Raw genomic sequence first — 20481 nt, 5'->3', positions numbered from 1 at the left:
TGATTCAAGCATGTCAAGTAGTTTGAAATGTATGATCTTGTTAGATTGAATGATACAATGAATGATATCGTATGTGAAAAGTCCCTCCGCGGAGTCTATGCATGAGAAACGAGACACAAAAATCAAGGAAGTAGAAACATGACACTTAGGTTGTGGTTTATGAAAAGGGCGTGTTTTGAAAAGTGTGAAATGTTTTGGAAACCACAAAGTGGCCGGATGTTGTAGCCCTTTGTGTGGTGTGTGGTGTGTGTTTTGTGTGCCAATGGGAGACCGGGACGGCGGAACCATTGTGAGGATACTCGGGAGTCCGGAACGGCGGAACCGAGGTTGGGTGTGTGCTTGGTTATCCGCGTTACGGAGCCAATGCAATGTGTGCCAATGGGAGCCCGGGACGGCGGAACCATTGTGAGGATACTTGGGAGTCCGGAACGGCGGAACCGAGGTTGGGTGTGTTAAAAATCGAGTTTTTGAAAAGGTGATATGTTTATGAAATGTGGAAAATGTTGACACGGTCTACGAGGAGTCACGTAGGAGAAACTCACAAATCTTGGACACCAACGTTGATGGTTTATCGTATACGAATGTGTTGTTGTTAGATGAGCATGCTATGTGGAAATCCTTGACTATATGTTGTATTGTTATAAGTTAAGGGTTAGAGGGTTTGGATTATTCTATTAAGCGTTTAAGGTCACGGTGTTGCCTGTTCGATGACCCTGACTTATTATATTGGTGGCGACGCCGGTATAATATGTCAGACCTCATAGATGAACAGGGTGAACTTTACACCTTGGAGGCATTTGGAGCCGAAGAGCTAGCCCGGATGGAAGAACAAGCGGAGCAGTAGTTAGGAACCTTAGTTCCCTCCCGTTTGTAATAAAAGTACTTCTTTTAAGTTTTTGTTGTAATAAAAGAGCCAGACTCAGTTTATTTTTCAATAAAATGTATACTTAACGTACCCAAAATTCAGGGCGTTACATAGGAAGTCAGTTCGTAGTACTACTGTCCCTGCCCGAACAGGCAGAGTTACCTTGCCCAATGGCCAAACTGCTCTTGCACCGAATCCGACCAAGGGGGTCACTGACTGTACCAGATCTACCTGTGTCAGTCCCAACTTTTTAAATGCATCGTAGTACAGCACCTCGGTACAGCTTCCTGAGTCCACCTGGATTCTTTCCATGTCATATTCCCCAATTCGTAGGGTTATGACCAAAGCATCATTGTGTGGTACCTGGACTCCTCCCAGATCCTCATCCGTGAAAATTATGCCCTCGTTGCATGCTTCTTCGTCATGTCCTCTTTTCTTCCCCAACCGCATTACATGTTGGTCGTGCTTAATCTGCCTCTAGAGCAGTCTCACCTCATTTCTCGTATAAGGCTCAGCCAATCCATGTATCATATGGATTATGTCCCTTGGATTTTGTTCGTAATCCAACTCCATTGCTTTCTCTTTATCCTTGGGATCTTCCTGGATAAATTCTTTAAGGTAGCCCCGAGAGACCAAATCATCAAGGTGCTTTTTAAACATCTCACAGTCTTCAATCATATGGCCCCAGTCCTTGTGCTAGCTGCAGTGCTGATTCGTAGCCTGATTTGCATCTTTATTTCCTCCTACGGTTGGGGGCCACTTAAAGTAGGGCTGATTCTTTATTCGATAAAGAATCCTATAAATTGGTTCTTTCCAAACTGTATTTATTAAAAAGAAGGACTTAGGATCAGGTGTTGGTTTTTCTTTGTATGGGTCTTTCTTAGCTTGCCCGTTCTCTTTCCTTTCCCTATAGGTCTTAGGCTCTGGTTTATCTGCCTTCTTTGCAAGCCCCTTGGCTTGTTCGGTAGCCAACTTGCCATCTTCTTGGAGTATGTCATCCTCCATTCTGGCATGTTGCTCAATTCGCTCCATTAGCCTAGCCAACGTTGCTACCGGATGCATATTTAATGACCGGCGTAGCTCTCTCCGAATAGGCAGGCCAATTTTAAAAGTAGCAATCACATATTCTTCACTGTAGCTTTCAATCTCATTGAAAGTTTCCCAATATTTCTTAGCGTAATCTCTAATTTGCTCGCTTTCCCCTTGTTTCATTGTGGAGAGGCTTTCAAATGTTTTGGGGGCTTTCCTACTTGTCAGGAACCGAGCAGTAAACTCTTCGGCGAGCTGCGCCCACCCTCATATGGAGCGTGGTCCCAACTTATGGAACCAGGATAGGGCTACCTTCCACAAGCTCGAAGGTAACATCTTACACATGACGGCATCATCCCCAACATGCATGAACATAGCCTGTTGGTAATGTTGTATGTGAGCAACGGGGTCCGCATTCGTCTTGTAAGGATGAACACACCGTGCTTCAATCTACTTGGTAGCCGTGCATCTTGTAACCTCCTTGCAAAGGGGGAAGCTGCTATGTTAGTCAGGGCTTACCTTGCTGCTTCTCGTGCAGACATGGTCCCATCTTCTCGTTCATTGGTCTTATGGGCCCCAGCCCTGTTCCAATCAGATTCAGTTCTCACGTACCTTTCCTTGTGGTGCTTCCTAGTCTCCCCCTCCTCGGAAGTGGGACTTATGCTCCTGCTCTTTCTTTTTCGTGAAAAAGCTCTCCGCCACACTGGTGTTCGGCTCCTCTCTTTTTGTGGAAAAGCTCTATATCGCCTTGGGGTGGGACTTCGGCTCCTGCTCTTTCTTCCTCGTGAAGGAGCCTTTTGTGTTTCACCATAGCATACCTATTTTCCCTAGAGTTTCTTTGTGAAATTCCAGAGTCCTCTGGGTTTTCCCGGATGCGTTCCAATTCTCGGATCTCATGCTCTTGTTTCTTGATCAGATGAGCATATTCTTCGATTTCTTGCCTCTTCTTGTCGAGGAGATCTTTGCTCTAGTGCACACTTTTTGAATGTGCAACCGACTCTTCCCTTCGGTGGGATTTACTTCTTCTTGTGGACCTTGAGGCCGTCCTTCCTTCTCTACTCTTGGAGTTCTTATGATCAGTAAGGTGGTGGCCCTTACTCGTGATCCTCCTATGTCTGCCTTCGGGCTTTCTCGGAGCCCCTGGTGGAGATTTATCTCCTCTTCCATCTAGCAGATTCTTTGGATCGAGCGGTGTTGTTGGATTTTCTTCCACCATGGTCGTATTTTAAAGAGAACTCTATCGTTTCCCACAGACGGTGCGAATTGTAGGTGGAGAAAAATGAATAGTACGTAGAATAACACTGTATTGCAATGACTACCCGTGCAATTCTATGGGAACCCTAATCTGCAAAACAGACAGAAGGTGAGCGCACCTTTGCTTCTCTTGGCAAAGGCCCTCCGATGCCTAAGTTAGTATTATGTACCAGAAAAGAACTCTAATTATCAGTAGGAGAATAATATGAATACCACGTATATCATACCTCTTGCTTCTAGGTTTACCTTTGTATTTATAGACATACACTGCTTGTTCTCCAAGCATATCCTTGTTGCCCTCGGACTCCTACCTCGTATAGGAAACCTAGGATATCTTGGATTCTTGTTCCCTTATCAGTTTATTACCTTAGTCCTTTTAGGACTCTTTTCCATAACTGGCCGAACATCCCATTCCCGTTGGGTATGTTTCCTGGATCCTTTATTCTCGGATCCCGTTCCTTTATGGAACACCACTGTCTTGGAACCTCCTTGAGTATTCCTTCTGCTCCAACACTTGATTTGGAGTTCTTCCCTTGTTCAGCTATCCCATCGCCGATCAGACTGTTTGGACCAGTCACTTCACATGTAATTGGTCCTTTATCAACTATTTGGACCAATGTCTTCTTAGGAGCTTTCCTCCTGTTTTGGCCTTCTTACTGCTGAGCAAGATACTTGGACCAGTGACTTCACATGTCACTGTTCCTTTATTAGTCTCTTGATCCAATAACGTCTCATGTTATCGGTCCACATCCCCAAAGACCGTCTTGCACGGAGAGTGTCCCTATTGTATTTATACCATGGTCCCACGTACCACATGTTCGGGCCTATTTGTAGCTGTTCGGGAATACCTCCCTACAATTATGATGCCCTAGAAGCACTCCAGACATACCGTCCACCGAGCCTAAGGCACACATTACGACTAGAACTTAGGCTACGGTTTGGCTTGGCAAGACGTTAAGGTTGACCACAGCTCGGTTACGCTCATGGTTCGGTGAGTAAACCACCCACAAACTTCAAATATCTAAGTCCTTCATACTTTGGCTAGGGGCTGGCACTTTGGCCAAGCCCCAACTAAGAGTAGGGGCGCCAATCAAACTTTCGTCCAAACCCTGATACCTTGGCTAAGGATTGGCACCCTGGCCAAGCCCCAACTAGAAGTCAGGGTCCCACTCTAATTTCGTAAGTTTTCTATACTTTGGTCAAGGCTCAGCTACTTGGCCGTGGCCCAACCAAAGTGGGGGCTACGAATAAACATAACGCTCAAGCAACAGTATGATCAAAACTTTTCTAAGGCATAGAGAAAGGAAGAGCATTGCAAACACAAGAACCATGCAACCAAACTTGATCAAAACATCCATAGGTTCAAAGCCAAAAGTGCTATGGATTTCCTAAATGGGTAGATACGGCGTGATAAATCGTTTGATACCGTCCTCCCAAAAAATTATTACATCTGGCACGGCAAAACTCCATTGTTTAGAGCCATCCAGTCCAACAAAAATTCAAATTATCAAAAGGAAAAGAGCATGAAACAAGTTGTTTAAAAAGTAAAAGGGTTGTTAACTATGGTAATCGACCACCCCTAAGTTGGCACCTGCGGGTGTTTCTTCAGTCCAACTCAACATTCTGCATTTCAGCGTTCAGATTGGCATTTGCAGCATCCTCTCTAACATCGTCAGCAACCGCTTTAGCCACTGATCCTCCTTCGACATCGACATCAGAAATGTCCTCAATCTCTTCATCACTCTTAGGAAACTCCTCGTGTAACGCCCCAAATTTTGGGTACGTTAAAAAAACATTTTATTATAAAAACGAAGTGAGTCTGGCTCGTTATTACAACAAAACTCCCACAAGAGTTCAATATTTACACAAATGAAGGGGGTTCTAGGGTTCCTAACTACAGCTCCACCTGCTCCTCCATCCTAGCCAGCTCCTCAGCTCCAAAAGCCTCCAAGGTGTACTGTTCATCTTGATAATCTACAAGGTCTGACACATTATACCAGCATCGCCACCGATATAATATGTCAGGATCAACAAAAAGGCAACATCGTGAGCTACAAAAGCTCAGCAGAAAAATCCCATACCCGCTAACCCATATCTTACAAACAACAGGCTATATAATCATCGATTTCCATATGATACATGTATACACAGCTAACAACGACACATCCATATTCGTTAATCAACTATCGTTGGTGTCCAAGATTTTTCTGAGTTTCTCCTACGCGACTCGTCGTAGACCGTGTCATCATTTTCATATACCGTTTATCATTTCCGAAATCATTTTTCAACACACCCAACCTCGGTTCCGCCGTTCCGGGTTCTCGAGTATCCTCACAATGGTTCCGCCGTCCCGGGTTCCCATTGGCACACATTAGCATTGGCTTCGTACCGCGGATAGCCAAGCCACAATTCAAAACCGTCGGTTCCGCCGCTCCGGGTTCCCGAGTATCCCACAATGGTTCCGCCGCTCCGGGTTCCCATTTGGGGTTTTCGAAAAACTAAACCCTCGGTTCCGCCACTCCGGGTTCCCGAGTATCCCACAATGGTTCCGCCGCTCCGGGTTCCTGAGTATCCCCACAATGATTCCGCCGCTGCGGGTTCTCATTGGGTTTTTCACAAATCTTACTTTTACACACGCACACACACAACTCACATTATGCAACCAAAACCGGTCATAGTGTAGTTTCAAAATATTTCCTTTCATTAATCACACCCTAGGTGCCATGTTTCTACTTTCTCGATTCTCGTGTCTCGTTACATGCAAAGACTCCGCGGTAGGACAAAAATAAGCATGAATCATTCTAACAAGATCATCCAATTATATATTACTTATCAAGCTCAATCACCACTTATAGCATAACGCCACATGTACGGACGCCCTTGGAGTGTATCACTTATGCTTATTCAAAGCACAATGCCACATGTACGGACGCCCTTGGAGTGAAATCACTTATGCTTTATCACACCACAAGTAATACAAGCAATTCATATATGCATACTTCATAATCATCTTAAAGATCAAAATACAAATACTTCTAAACAAACGATAAGTTTGATCTTTCGAAATCCGTTAAGGATAATCTACTTTCTAACATATGGTTCTATACGTAGAGTTAGGGGCAAGGGGTTCTACCTTACTTCTTGGCGGTAGGGCGGCTACGAAAAGTACGTCGGTGATCGAGCGGAGTAACTTCCTACGGAATGCTTATGGTAGCTTCGAAAGAGAAGGGTCTCTCTCGAAACTTGACCTTGACTATTACTACTACTACTTTTGGATCGAGAGGGTGGTCGAGTGGTGGTTTAGTGGCGGCTATGGATGAGTTTCTTGAAGAACACAAGAAAAACTCAAGAACAAGGAAGAACTAAGCAAGAACAAAGAAAGAACAAGATTTTTCTAGAGAGAGAAGTTGCTAGGTGAAGGTGTGAGTTGAATGAGAAACATGGGGTGCTATTTATAGGCAAAGACTCCCCTCCCTCCTCTCTTGGCCAGCCCCCCTCTCTCTCTCTACAACTCATTTTTTTATTCCATAAAATCAAGCTTTTATGGAAGGTCAAGGTCAAGATCCTAGGTTTGCATGGCTAGGGTAGTCCTTGGATTTTATCTATGGAAGATTTGTTGGAAACAAGGAGACAATGGTACAAAATTTGATTTTAAACAATTGAAAGATGTACAAAAGAGGACAATGGTGGTTATACTTGGCTAGGAAGAGTAAACAACCAAGGATTTGGTAGTACATTGGAAGATCAAAGATCAAGGTACACATCAAATCTTCTCTCTCTCTCTCTCTCTCTCCCTCTCTCTCCTCTCTCGGCTCACTCTCTCCTCTCCCTCTCTCTCGGCCTCTCTCTCGGCAATCTCTCTCTCTCTCTCTCTCTCTCTCTCTCTCTCTCTCTCACACAAGTACACTTATATAATATAAAAGTACAAGTACTAGATTTTCCCAAATCTAATAACCAATAAAGAATTTTAATTAAACACATGTCTCCATTAAACTAATAAACTAGTGTACTAATATACTCTAGGAAGATCAACTCCCCAATAAATTAATCCAATTGGGTACACAACCCCAATATAAAGTAATAAAAGAGTACTTTAAGAATCTTAGGCCTTAAAGGCAACTAAGTACTTTAATAATAAAATATATGTACTTTCATCACATGGGGATAAAATAAAAGACTAATTTAATAAACCCATATACTTGGTTGAAAGATGGACCTATTACCCAATGGATAATAAATCTCCTAACTTTTATTGTCCAATGGACAAAAGTTAAAAGGAAACTTTTATATTAAAATAATCAAAGTTGTCCTTTAAAGCATGTGACAAAAGCCCTATATTTAAATATAGGTGTGGTACCAAGTACCCCAATTAAATAAAAAGGCTAGGATTTTCCCCATTAGATTATAATAGAGTACAAGTACTATTTATTTAATAAGGTACTTTGGAAAATCTAGGGTTTAGATACACCACAATATTTTAATGTATAAGGTAAATGGGAAATCAACCCTTGAATATAAAATAGGATCCTTGTACTTAGTAGGAAGATATGGGCTATTACCCAATGGGTAGTAATTTGCCTAGCGGTTAATAACCAATGGATAAAAGAGTACAAGTACTTTTTATCTTTAAAATAAAATTTTGAAAAGACTACATGTACTTTTAGTCAAATATTCTAATGAAAAGCTTATTGTCCAATGGGTAAAGATACCCTAACATTATGGACCAATGGATAAAGGCAAAAGGTTCAAAAGGTCCAAAAGGTTCATCTAGTAACTAGGTGAGTTTGGTTGCTCGGTTCCTCCAAGTAGTCGGTTGGAAACTAACTAAATTGGTCAAGTAGGGTTTCTAGTCGAGAGTTTAGCCAATGACCAAAATCTAACTATGACGGAAATTAACAAGAAATCATATAGCCACTCAAGAGAAAATAAGTAATTTAGATAAAATTCAAATATTTAACGAAATTTTTACTGACCAAAAATCAGGGTTGTTACAATCTATCCCCCTTAAAACAATTTCGTCCCCGAAATTGGCGCGCGACTATAGATTAGACTAGGTTGCTAGACCGATCTCATAATCATCGACTATCCCCCTTAAAAATTGGAGTAGGTCACCATCAATCGAATTAAGCCTCATCATTTGCTTAACGAGATGGGGTTGAAGTTGCTTCTGCCATCGAACAGCTTGCCTCGTCGTATGCCTTTGGTAAGGTCTCCACCGTAAATACCAATGCCAAATGCAAAATCTCTACCAAATAATCATACAGACTCATATCCTACAGAGGTTTCCTTAGCACGATCCTTTCCTACTTCACGATATTAAATCCATTTCCAAACAATGGATCAACTTGAACAAAATCATTTCCTACATCGTAAAGCATAAGTTCTCCATCGAACATCAGTAGGTAAGCCCTACGATACTTTTCAGTATTCGCAAAGGCACTGAAGGAACCTTTGTTGTCACAGAAAGATAAACCTTCCTAACCTCTCACAGTCGAAGCGTGCCTTCTTTCTTCTTCTCGAACAATGCCGGTGCTTCCCATGGTGACGTACTCGGCCTAGTAAATCCTTTGTACATCAGCTCCTTCGATTGGGTCTTGGGCTCCTTGAGTTCAGCAGGGACATTTGGTATGGCGCCATAGAGATTGGTGCCATCCCCGGTTGGAGTTTTATAGAGAAGTTTATTTCTCCTTAAGGCGATAAGCCAGGAAGTTCTTCAGGGAAAACATCGGCATACTCGCACACGATGTGTGGAAATCCCACTTCCATTCTATTGGCTTCTTCCAATTGGAGACTAGCGAGCCATCCAAATAGTTGGTTCTACTCTTCGATCTTTTTGTCACCGCACTCGCCATCTGTCTATCCCCCTTAAAAGGAATTGAGTCCCTTCTAGGGTATAAGCTGTCACTAACTTCTGATGGCAGTCTATGACCGCTCAACGTGCAGATCGCTAGTCCATCCCCAAGATTACGTCGATATCCGCCATGTTGATTACTCTAAGATTGCACGTCAATCGTAGGTTGGCTATTACCAGTTCGCACCCTTTACGCACTAGACAAATAGCTATACTCCCTTCAACTAGTACGCGGCCAAGGCCACACGATCTCCGTTCTGGGTAACTCTGAGGGTTCTGAGGATCATCTTGACCTCATTCAGCCACGTCTCAACTACATCAGGGTTGGTGTCCCCATGAAAGGTCGGAGGTCGGCGTTTGCAGAATTCGTTCATCGCTCGGGTTTGGGTCATGGATCCATCGTCGTGGTTTTCATTTTGGTGGTTGGCATTCAAAGCAGCTATGAACGCTTGCAAGATTTGTGTTAGGTCGGGGTTTGCGTTAGAGGGTCCTCCATTATCGTATCCTAATCCGCGGCGCGTATTAACAATCTACGAGGGAAAATCGAAAGGGGGTTTTTGTTTACTAAAACAAATTTTTCTTTTTGCAAATGGTCTATCCTTCAAAAGTCAAAAGTAGTTTAACAAATAGCATGCAACGGTACTCTTTTAAAAATAAAGCAGGTTTTTCATAGATAGGAACATCATATAACATAAGCATAGGATTACAAACATAAACATAGAGTTCTACTATAAGGCAAGTAGAGACACGAAATTTTTCCTAACACAAGTTGAAAACGATCCTAATCCTTAACATCCTACATCCCGAAGGATTACAACGGTTACTAGATTTATTCTAGGTGCGCCTTACTAGTATCCTTGGCCTTCACGGATCTTCTAGGGCCTCGTCCTCCTTGAGATTCCCTTCATCCGTAGGGTTTTCTTCCTCAGTCACCTCATTGGCGTCCTTATCACCATCGACTTATTTCTCCTTAACTCCAACCTCAAAGTTCTCCATCGGGGGTAAGATACCGAAATACTCATGGAAAGCAGACAGGATCGGAAACATTTTCGAAAACCAGGGGTCCTTTTCGACGGGAATAAGGGTATTCTCCTGCACTTTTTGGAAATCTCTCTTTTCTGCAAGTACAGCGGCCACAAAGTCGGGATCTTCCAATTTCTGGGCTGTCAGGGTTTCTATGGTATTTCTGGGTTGATAGGCTTCGGCTAAAATATCGACTAGATGTTTCATCTACAAGAAAAAGTTTCAACCTTAATCAGGAATATCTTCCGACAAGATAATCACTTAAGAAGATTTGAATCTATGTTCCACTTTTGATTCTTGATTTAAGTCATCATCCAATTGTTCGGGAATTCCCAGCTCGGCCGTACTGCCAATTTCCGCGCCTTGCTTCAATCCAAAGATTGTTTTGACAGAATTCCACCCAAGTTGGGACGGTAAACTTAAACTCAATTCGCGTTTGTGCAACGGTCAAACTATCTTATGGTTCTACCCATTCTACCCATGGCCGAGGTTTTGAACCTAAAGCTCTGATACCAAGTTGTAACGCCCTGAATTTTGGGTACGTTAAAAAAAACATTTTATTATAAAAACGAAGTGAGTCTGGCTCGTTATTACAACAAAACTCCCACAAGAGTTCAATATTTACACAAATGAAGGGGGTTCTAGGGTTCCTAACTATAGCTCCTCCTGCTCCTCCATCCTAGCCAGCTCCTCAGCTCCAAAAGTCTCCAAGGTGTACTGTTCATCTTGATAATCTACAAGGTCTGACACATTATACTAGCGTCGCCACCGATATAATATGTCAGGGTCACCAAAAAGGCAACACCGTGAGCTACAAAAGCTCAGCAGAAAAATCTCATACCCGCTAACCCATATCTTACAAACAACAGGCTATATAATCATCGATTTCCATATGATACATGTATACAGAGCTAACAACGACACATCCATATTCGTTAATCAACTATCGTTGGTGTCCAAGATTTTTTTGAGTTTCTCCTACGCGACTCGTCGTAGACCGTGTCATCATTTTCATATACCGTGTCACGCCCTCGATTTTCAACTAAAATAATAATATATTTTCTACAACAAAAGTCTTTTTCTCAACTATATTTACCATTAAATGTCAAGCCAATCCAAACAAAGAATCGAAGTCTCTTCTTCTTCTTCTCTCTAAAATTTTTTTTTTTTTAAAACATAAAGTCTCCCAAACGTATTCCATTAAAAGGGCTTCACAATAATTAAAGAGAGGAGTTTATACATAGCATTACATATGTTCAAACAAAAGGTACAACATTCAATTGCGGGTAAAGTACACAGCGTGAATTAGGCTAGATGAAAAAACAACTCCTTAATGATCCCAATGAAGCTCTCAAGAGACGTCTCAATGTGCACTCCATGCAATCCAAGCTAAGTGTCACGGCGAGTACCTGAAAGGATAGGGTGAGCTACACTAGCTCGTAGAGATATCCATACCTAAATTATATGCAGAAGTGACGACAGACTTCAAGGAAAAACATTTTCCAAAAGCATATTTGTTTTGTCAAAAAAGTGGAACACAAAGAAAACCATACTCATGTAGAAAAGAATATTTAACTCCAATTCTCAAATACTGACACTCTCAACTACACATGCACCCACTTCTATCTTAAATAAACTCAGGTTCATTCCCCAAACTCAAAACATACTCCTACGTTTCATTCCAGTGACGGAGAGACACTCCGGATTCTTTAACCAACCAATTTGTCTTTCTTACCCCACTTCACTGGTCACACTTGCATCTAAGTTGACACACTACACACAAAGAAGTGAAATACAATGTGCACAAAGACATTAACCTCAACGTGTCATCAAAGAACTCACACATCCACCTAATTTAATCTTTTCAAACTTAAGTTTTATAGTGTCCTCCCTCGTGTCACTTTTTATTCTGTCTTTTCATTTTCCTCTCGTCATCAACAAGTGTAAATTATCCACCTATACGTACATGCATACCGTTCAGTCAAATCTTGAGTTTACCATTATAAGTTTAAACTACAATACCAATGTAACTCTTTCACTATAGATACTATCACATCTACGGCATCAAACTTAACACGTTTCGATACCAAATAAATTACCACACCAATCCCAATTTATCAAGCCAATAAAATTTAGGAAGTCTACAAGAAGGAAGAAAGCAAGCATCGACACTTCAAACCATCTAGGACACCAACTCGGGTTAAAAGTTCATAGTTTCTCACATGAGTACTTCGTTCCGCCAAAATTTCACATTCTAAGTCAACATACCAATACTCACAACCTTCTGTATTTCCACCCCTTGCGTTACAGTAAACATCACCCAATGGTTAAGTTTCGGCATTTCCACCCCTTGCATTGCCGTCTGCATTACCACCCCTTGCGTAGCAGTAAATACAACCCAATAGTTGGGTTTCTGCGTTACCACCCCTTGCGTTGCAGTACTTCCCCAGTACAACCCTTGGACTACAATCAATTTATCTCATCAATCAGATAACATCAACATCAAATGCTTTTTCCCAGTCTCGATGTACCACAAAACACATCGATCAAACCAACTCAAAGAATAACTATGCATAAATAATACCATCTTCACGATTATAACAATAAGAACACCACAAGTCCAACTCTTTCATGTAGTAAATCCACCACATATCTTCATCAATTAAATAACATTAACACCAAGGCATTCGCTTGCATATCCACACATCAATACACATGACACTTTAATCACGCCGGACATCAAGAAGCTCACTCACACACATACTCTCACACACCTTTTATTTAGATTCTGGGCTTACCATTACCAATATCATTTTCTGTTATCACGTTTCTATTTTTAAAGACTTGGATATACCTTAGGTTCTCGAACGACCAATTTCTCTTTACCGATTCATTTACTAAAACATGCCCTTTTTAACAAAATCAACTTTTCAAATCTCTTAAATTGAACCCACATACCAAAACACGCACACTAAACCAACCCCATGGATACTGCACATAAAGAAGAAAAACTGTTTATTTTTCTCTAAGTATCAAACAACATCAATGTCAATACACCAACAATGCACATCTCTTATACACCACAAGTTCTCTTTAATCCAACACCTAATCATCTAAATCAATCCATTATATCCCCACATGTCAAATTGGCAAGGTTAATCCTTTACATTAGACTATATCCAATTAAACAACGCTAATTCAAGGACGACACTTAACCCATTAAAAAGTATACTTCTTTTTCTTCGATCCACAGGTCATACATCAAAAACGGAGTTCGGATAACCTTACTATGGCCTTGCGATTATAGCTCAGCGTAGCAGTGAAACTGGTGCAAAGCAGAATTTGGGTCAGTTTTGGATGCAAATCTGTTATCGCTCGGACATACCCATGATGCATGGGATGTATCGTTGGAAAGATTTATATGTCTAGTTTCTAACAAAACAAACGGTGCATCATTTCGAGTCCCGAGCTAGAAGTTATGGCCATTTTACCAAAGTAAGCCGGTGCTGTCAGATTCTACGCGGAAATAAGTAAAATTGATTGAAAAATCATAACTCTCTCATCTTAAACCCAAAAATAGTGAAACCAAAGCCAAAAGTTGCACCACGACAAGCCCTACACTCAGTAAAAATCCCAGGTTCAGAAACGAGAGGAGATTAACCCAACAATCAAAAGAAAAACAGTTTCGCAACCATTTTCGCACCTATCAACCAACCCAGCTTTAGAAATTCACCAAAAATTGTATACTTAACCAAATTAATTGATTCCAACCCCAATCTCTTCTTAACTTAAATATGCACCTCCTGTAAAAGACCCAAAGCCACCCAAAATGTTCGTCATGCCCAGAAAGTTAAAAGAAGACAGCCACGCACAGATTCGCACATCCAGCAAACAGCCCGTATTCAAAAATTCATAACTAATTGTGTAATTATCGGTTTTGCATGATCTTGGTACCGAAATCTTCGTATTGAAACGTACTTTAACAGTTATGAAGACACTAAAAATTGATTCCTAACAGAAGGGCCACCAAAAGGCAGATTACCAGAACCCACGAAATTTTCAGCATACAATGGGTTTATTCAAGACTCAAATAGATGATCAAACTTGATTCTTGTACATCTAACCAACACTTAAACACGTAAAGAAGGTAGGAGATCCCTACCTCGAAGGTTAGAAGCAAGCCCGAACATGGAGGAAACTTCGAAGTGCTCCGATCATGAATTTTCTTGGACGGGTAGGAAGCTCTCGTCGTGTAGAACAACTTTAATACTTGGGATTTTTTCAAAATCTCTTTCTATGGAGATGAAATCAAAGAGAGAAGTTTGGAGGAGAGGTGAGAGAGAGCCGGCCGGGAGAGTGGAGAGAGAGAGAAAAAGAAAAAAAAGGATTTTTTTTTTCTCTACACACACACCCCCACCTATTTATACTAGCACCAACACCAATCACACTCACACCCCTCCACTAACAACCTTACCACATTGACCCCAAATCTCATATTCACATTTCATAGTATAATTTCGCATTAAAATTATTAAAATAAATACAGGTCTCTACATACCGTTTATCATTTCCGAAATCATTTTTCAACACACCCAACCTCGGTTCCGCCGTTCCGGGTTCCCGAGTATCCTCACAATGGTTCCGCCGTCCCGGGTTCCCATTGGCACACATTAGCATTGGCTCCGTACCGCGGATAACCAAGTCACAATTCAAAACCCTCGGTTCCGCCGCTCCGGGTTATCGAGTATCCCACAATGGTTCCACCGCTCCGGGTTCCCATTTGGGGTTTTCGAAAAACTAAACCCTCGGTTCCGCCGCTCCGGGTTCCCGAGTATCCCACAATGGTTCCGCCGCTCTGGGTTCCCATTTGGGGTTTTCGAAAAACTAAACCCTCGGTTTCGCCGCTCTGGGTTCCCGAGTATCCCCACAATGATTCCACTGCTCCGGGTTCTCATTTGGTTTTTCACAAATCTTACTTTTACACATGCACACAAACAACTCACATTATGCAACCAAAATCGGTCATAATGTAATTTCAAAATATTTTCTTTCTCGGAAAACATGTCCTTTCATTAATCACACCCTAGGTGCCATGTTTCTACTTTCTCGATTCTCGTGTCTCGTTACATGCAAAGACTCCGCGATAGGACAAAAATAAGCATGAATCATTCTAACAAGATCATCCAATTCTATATTACTTATCACACTCAATCACTACTTATAGCATAACGCCACATGTACGGACGCCCTTGGAATGTATCACTTATGCTTATTCAAAGCACAACGCCACATGTACGGACGCCCTTGGAGTGAAATCACTTATGCTTTATCACACCACAAGTAATACAAGCAATTCATATATGCATACTTCATAATCATCTTAAAGATCAAAATACAAATACTTCTAAACAAACGATAAGTTCTATCATTCGAAATCCGTTAAGGATAATCTACTTTCTAACAAATGGTTCTATACGTAGAATTAGGGGCAAGGGGTTCTACCTTATTTCTTGGCGGTAGGGCGGCTACGGAAAGTACGTTGGTGATCGAACGGAGTAACTTCCTACGGAATGCTTATGGTAGCTTCGAAAGAGAAGGGTCTCTCTCGAAACTTGACCTTGACTATTACTACTACTACTTTTGGATCGAGAGGGTGGTCGAGTGGCGGTTTAGTGGCGGCTATGGATGAGTTTCTTGAAGAACACAAGAAAAACTCAAGAACAAGGAAGAACTAAGCACGAACAAAGAAAGAACAAGATTTTTCTAGAGAGAGAAGTTGCTAGGTGAAGGTGTGAGTTGAATGAGAAACATGGGGTGCTATTTATAGGCAAAGACTCCCCTCCCTCCTCTCTTGGCCAGCCCCCCTCTCTCTCTCGACAACTCATTTTTTTATTCCATAAAATCAAGCTTTTATGGAAGGTCAAGGTCAAGATCCTAGGTTTGCATGGCTAGGGTAGTCCTTGGATTTTATCTTTGGAAGATTTGTTGGAAACAAGGAGACAATGGTACAAGATTTGGTTTTAAACAATTGAAAGATGTACAAAAGAGGACAATGGTGGTTATACTTGGCTAGGAAGAGTAAACAACCAAGGATTTGGTAGTACATTGGAAGATCCAAGATCAAGGTACACATCAAATCTTCTCTCTCTCTCTCCCTCGGCTCACTCTCTCCTCTCCCGCTCTCTCCCTCTCTCTCTCTCGGCAATCTCTCTCTCTCTCTCTCTCTCTCTCTCTCTCTCTCTCTCTCTCACAAGTACACTTATATAATATAAAAGTACAAGTACTAGATTTTCCCAAATCTAATAACCAATAAAGAATCTTAATTAAACACATGTCTCCATTAAACTAATAAACTAGTGTACTAATGTACTCTAGGAAGATCAACTCCCCAATAAATTAATCCAATTGGGTACAAAACCCCAATATAAAATAATAAAAGAGTACTTTAAGAATCTTAGGCCTTAAATGCTACTAAGTACTTTAATAATAAAATATATGTACTTTCATCACATGGGGATAAAATAAAAGACTAATTTAATAAATCCATGTACTTGGTTGAAAGATGGACCTATTACCCAATGGATAATAAATCTCCTAACTTTTATTGTCCAATGGACAAAAGTTAAAAGAAAACTTTTATATTAAAATAATCAAAGTTGTCCTTTAAAGCATGTGACAAAAGCCCTATATTTAAATATAGGTGTGGTATCAAGTACCCCAATTAAATAAAAAGGCTAGGATTCTCCCCATTAGATTATAATAGAGTACAAGTACTATTTATTTAATAAGGTACTTTGGAAAATCTAGGGTTTAGATACACCACAATATTTTAATGTATAAGATACATGGGAAATCAACCCTTGAATATAAAATAGGATCCTTGTACTTAGTAGGAAGATTTGGGCTATTACCCAATGGGTAATAATTTGCCTAGCGGTTAATAACCAATGGATAAAAGAGTACAAGTACTTTTTATCTTTAAAATAAGATTTTGAAAAGACTACATGTACTTTTAGTCAAATATTCTAATGAAAAGCTTATTATCCAATGGGTAAAGATTACCCTAACATTATGGACCAATGGATAAAGGCAAAAGGTTCAAAAGGTCCAAAAGGTTCATCTAGTAACTAGGTGAGTTTGGTTGCTCGGTTCCTCCAAGTAGTCGGTTGGAAACTAACTAAATTGGTCAAGTAGGGTTTCTAGTCGAGAGTTTAACCAATGACCAAAATCTAACTATGACGGAAATTAACAACAAATTATCTAGCCACTCAAGAGAAAATAAGTAATTCAGATAAAATTCAAATATTTAACGAAATTTTTACTGACCAAAAATCAGGGTTGTTACACCTCGGGTGGAAGGGCCGCACACTTTTCATCCGTGTATGGCAGATTGAGCTCGGGCACAACCAGTGCAGGAATTGACTTGGTCAGATTCATGTCAGCTTCTAGTTGCAGAACTCCAGCTGCGACGGCCACCCAATCCTTGTACCCCATCCTATAGGCGATCGGTACCCTCAACACAATCTCCTCGTTGACCATCTTCCTTGCCTCCCACTTGTACTCTGCGCCCGCTCGATCAAACGCCACCTAATAGGCCTTGGCATCGACCTCCTTCAGCTTCCTCTTTTCCCTTCTTTTCATCCTCCCCAACTCACGTTCGACAACTTTTGCCTAATTAAGAGCTTAGTCTCTCTTCTTCTCCAGCTGCCCCGTCTTGGCCTCGGCCACCTTTAGCTATTGCTCCAATGCCTTGACCTTTTCACGCTCCACCCTTAAATCCTTATGGTAGAAAGATCTTTCTATAGTTGTAAGCACAGCTTTGTTTGCAATGCAATGTTGAGAAAAGCTTGCCTAGCCTGCGCAAGAAAGTACGTTAAGCTCGAAAAGATAAAAGGAAAAAAAGGAAAAAAGTGGGGGCTCGGCCAAACCTGAACAAGATTAGAACTCGCATGAACCAAGCTCGATCGAAGATCCTGAGGAACTCTCTCCATATCTTTTGGCAGGGCGAGCCCTTGGAGCATCATCAAAGCTAGGCCAAGTTCGGCTTTGACACTATCCTCAACAGTTACCAATCTCCCTTCCACTGAAGCAAAGGAGGGGGCAAACTCTTGAGCAACCGCATGCTCCATGAGATCGATTGATGCCAGAGCTACCCTTGAACCACCGACGGCCGATGCCTCGGGCTTCTCTTTCACTGATGGGCGAGGGGTCAGAGGCCTGGTGGGAAAGAAGTCGTGAGTCACTTTTTGCCTTTTCTCTTGGGGCTCCACCGGATCGGACCCACTCGTCGGTGCCGAGACATTCCCCCTCAGGTTGACATGCACAGTGTTCCTTCTTGACATCTCTGCTGGAAATTTGGGCACAATAGTCTGCAGTGGCACATCGATACCAGGAAGCACTGTTCTTGGTTTTTTGCTAAGCCAAAAGGAGGTCAACAAAGTTGGAAACTTCACCCTCGGTTCTTTGCCTTTTTTGTTGTCTCCGCCCCCTTGCTTACTTCCCGCCTTCTCGCTCGGCTCCCCTGCCTTTTTCTCCTTCCTCTTGAGCTTGCCCTTATACGATGGAATGTAACCAAGCAGCGTCGGCACGTCTCGGTAAGCTTGTGATCTCAGAATGTCGACGTTCGTCTTAGAGGATATGGCATGCAGGTTTTTGGTGATGGCCCTGTGGTCTACAAAAAGGCAAACAGTCAGCCGAAATAGAACAATCAAACAAAAACAAGCACGGTAAAATAAAAGGGAAGGCAAATTTTAGGAACCTCTTAAATCTTTTATTTTTGGCACGTGATGATGCCTCTGGTTGACCTGGTTGTCATCAAACTTAAAGTTACCATGCACCTCCACGCAGAAGTTCGCCCATTTATCAGTGTTGGGCAACCCGTCTACCACTGGCTCTTTACCTCTGCGTGTCGAGAGGTACCTACGCTTGGTACACCCGTGCTGAGACATAATATAAGTATCAAAAAGATCGGCGACGGAGAACTCCAAGCCGTGACTCTTCTTCAATGCGATCATGGTTGTGATGATCCATAAACTATTGATGGCGAACAAGTGGGGAACGAGGTTGAACCAAGCCAACAGCTCTCTCAAAAATGGGTGGAGAGGGAACCATAGCCTAGCCTCGCAAATGGCCATCAGGGGGATAGTAATGTGCTCGGGCCTATGCTCACCCTTATCCTTAATCTGGTCACTAGCCACTCGACTGACAACCACATCGTCCGGGATGCTATACTCTTGGTAGAAGCTCTGGTATTCCCCAAGGTCGCCATTGAAAAAGTGGGCATGGGGGCAAACCTGGTCCCTCTTGTAAAGATCAGTGACCTCTTTATCCATAACCAATGCGATGTCACACCCCGATTGTGCAGATGTCGAGGCTTCGGCTCCAAAGTTGAATCGTGATTTGGCCTCCGACCCCCTCTAAGGCTCGTCGTCGAACAGGGTGGACAACGAGAATGTGATCTCTGACTCGGTAAGGAACTCGTCACCCCTGTATTCATAGTCTCACTTGGCGTTCAAGTCTTTGGACATGTTTGACGCTACGGACATGTTCGAAGCGACGAAGGAATTCTGGCGTCGGCTCCTACTCCTATCCAACCACTCTCGGATCAACAAATCGGTGGAGTCATCCCCCGAGCCTTCAGAGTTGGAAGAGATAACAATCACCGAGTGAGCCAGAGCTAACAAATCAAAAAGAAATAGAATGAAAAACCTCATCGTCGGCAAAAAGACAAAGGTCTCTTTAAGCTTGGTTACCCTACTGGCCCACCCTTGTCTACACTACAACCAAAGGCTCGGGAGTCTATCGATGTTTGGATCCGGGGTTCGGCGTTATTTCAAGATTGAATTTAGTGTCGGCCAGAGCCAACCAGTATTAGGACTGAGGCTCGGAAGAACAAGCTAAAGATAGGATGAAAATCACTGTTCATCCCCATTTTTGTAATGTTCACGCAGAATAAAAACCTCCAGAAAAACGCAGAAAAATGACCAAAAATGACGTAAAAACTACAGAAAAATGAAGAGCAACATGAATCGAACTCATACCTGAAGCTTTCTAGAAGATTTGACGATGAATCCACGGGAAATCGAAGCCTAAAGCGAAGAAGAGGAGAGAGATGCTCTGGATATGGCGTCCTAGAGAGAAAGAAGGTTTGTAACCCTTCTCTCTCCTCCCATTGCCCCTTATATAGAGGAAGGAGAAGAGGTTTGAATTTCCCGCCCATAATTACACTGCCAAACTGATGGCCAACCAGCGTCTGACACGTGGCCTTGATGGGATGGCCGTGCGGTGCCCTAAAGCATGCCAAACGTCTTTTCGTCTACCGCACCCACGCAGAAGATGACACCTAGCGCACACCCATTGGAGCTCAACTCTAGCGGTTGTTGCTTTTTCGAGGGGACAAAAGATGGTAAGGTTCGGCCAAGGTGCAGCCACATCCATAGTTATCCACGTTCAGCAAACT

The 20481-nt window shown here is 42.2% G+C and overlaps 1 long non-coding RNA gene across 2 annotated transcripts; it reads right to left on the bottom strand.

Annotated features, from left to right (window-relative positions):
• Positions 1-11215: 11215 nt before the first annotated feature.
• LOC131308516 (uncharacterized) lies at positions 11216-14414 on the bottom strand. 2 transcript variants are annotated; one of them, XR_009194458.1, is made up of 2 exons: positions 14185-14414; positions 11216-11431 (listed from the first exon to the last, which is right to left on the bottom strand). It is a non-coding gene; the product is annotated as an uncharacterized LOC131308516 (long non-coding RNA). The 2 variants fall into 2 exon arrangements; XR_009194457.1 differs by lacking the exon at positions 11216-11431 and adding an exon at positions 11953-12485 and having other exon boundaries at positions 14185-14399.
• Positions 14415-20481: the final 6067 nt, after the last annotated feature.

Source organism: Rhododendron vialii, chromosome 11a (assembly GCF_030253575.1).
Source record: "Rhododendron vialii isolate Sample 1 chromosome 11a, ASM3025357v1".
NCBI lineage: Eukaryota > Viridiplantae > Streptophyta > Magnoliopsida > Ericales > Ericaceae > Rhododendron > Rhododendron vialii.
The sequence above is the reverse complement of the archived record's forward strand: the minus strand, read 5'-3'. Positions and strand labels throughout refer to the sequence as shown.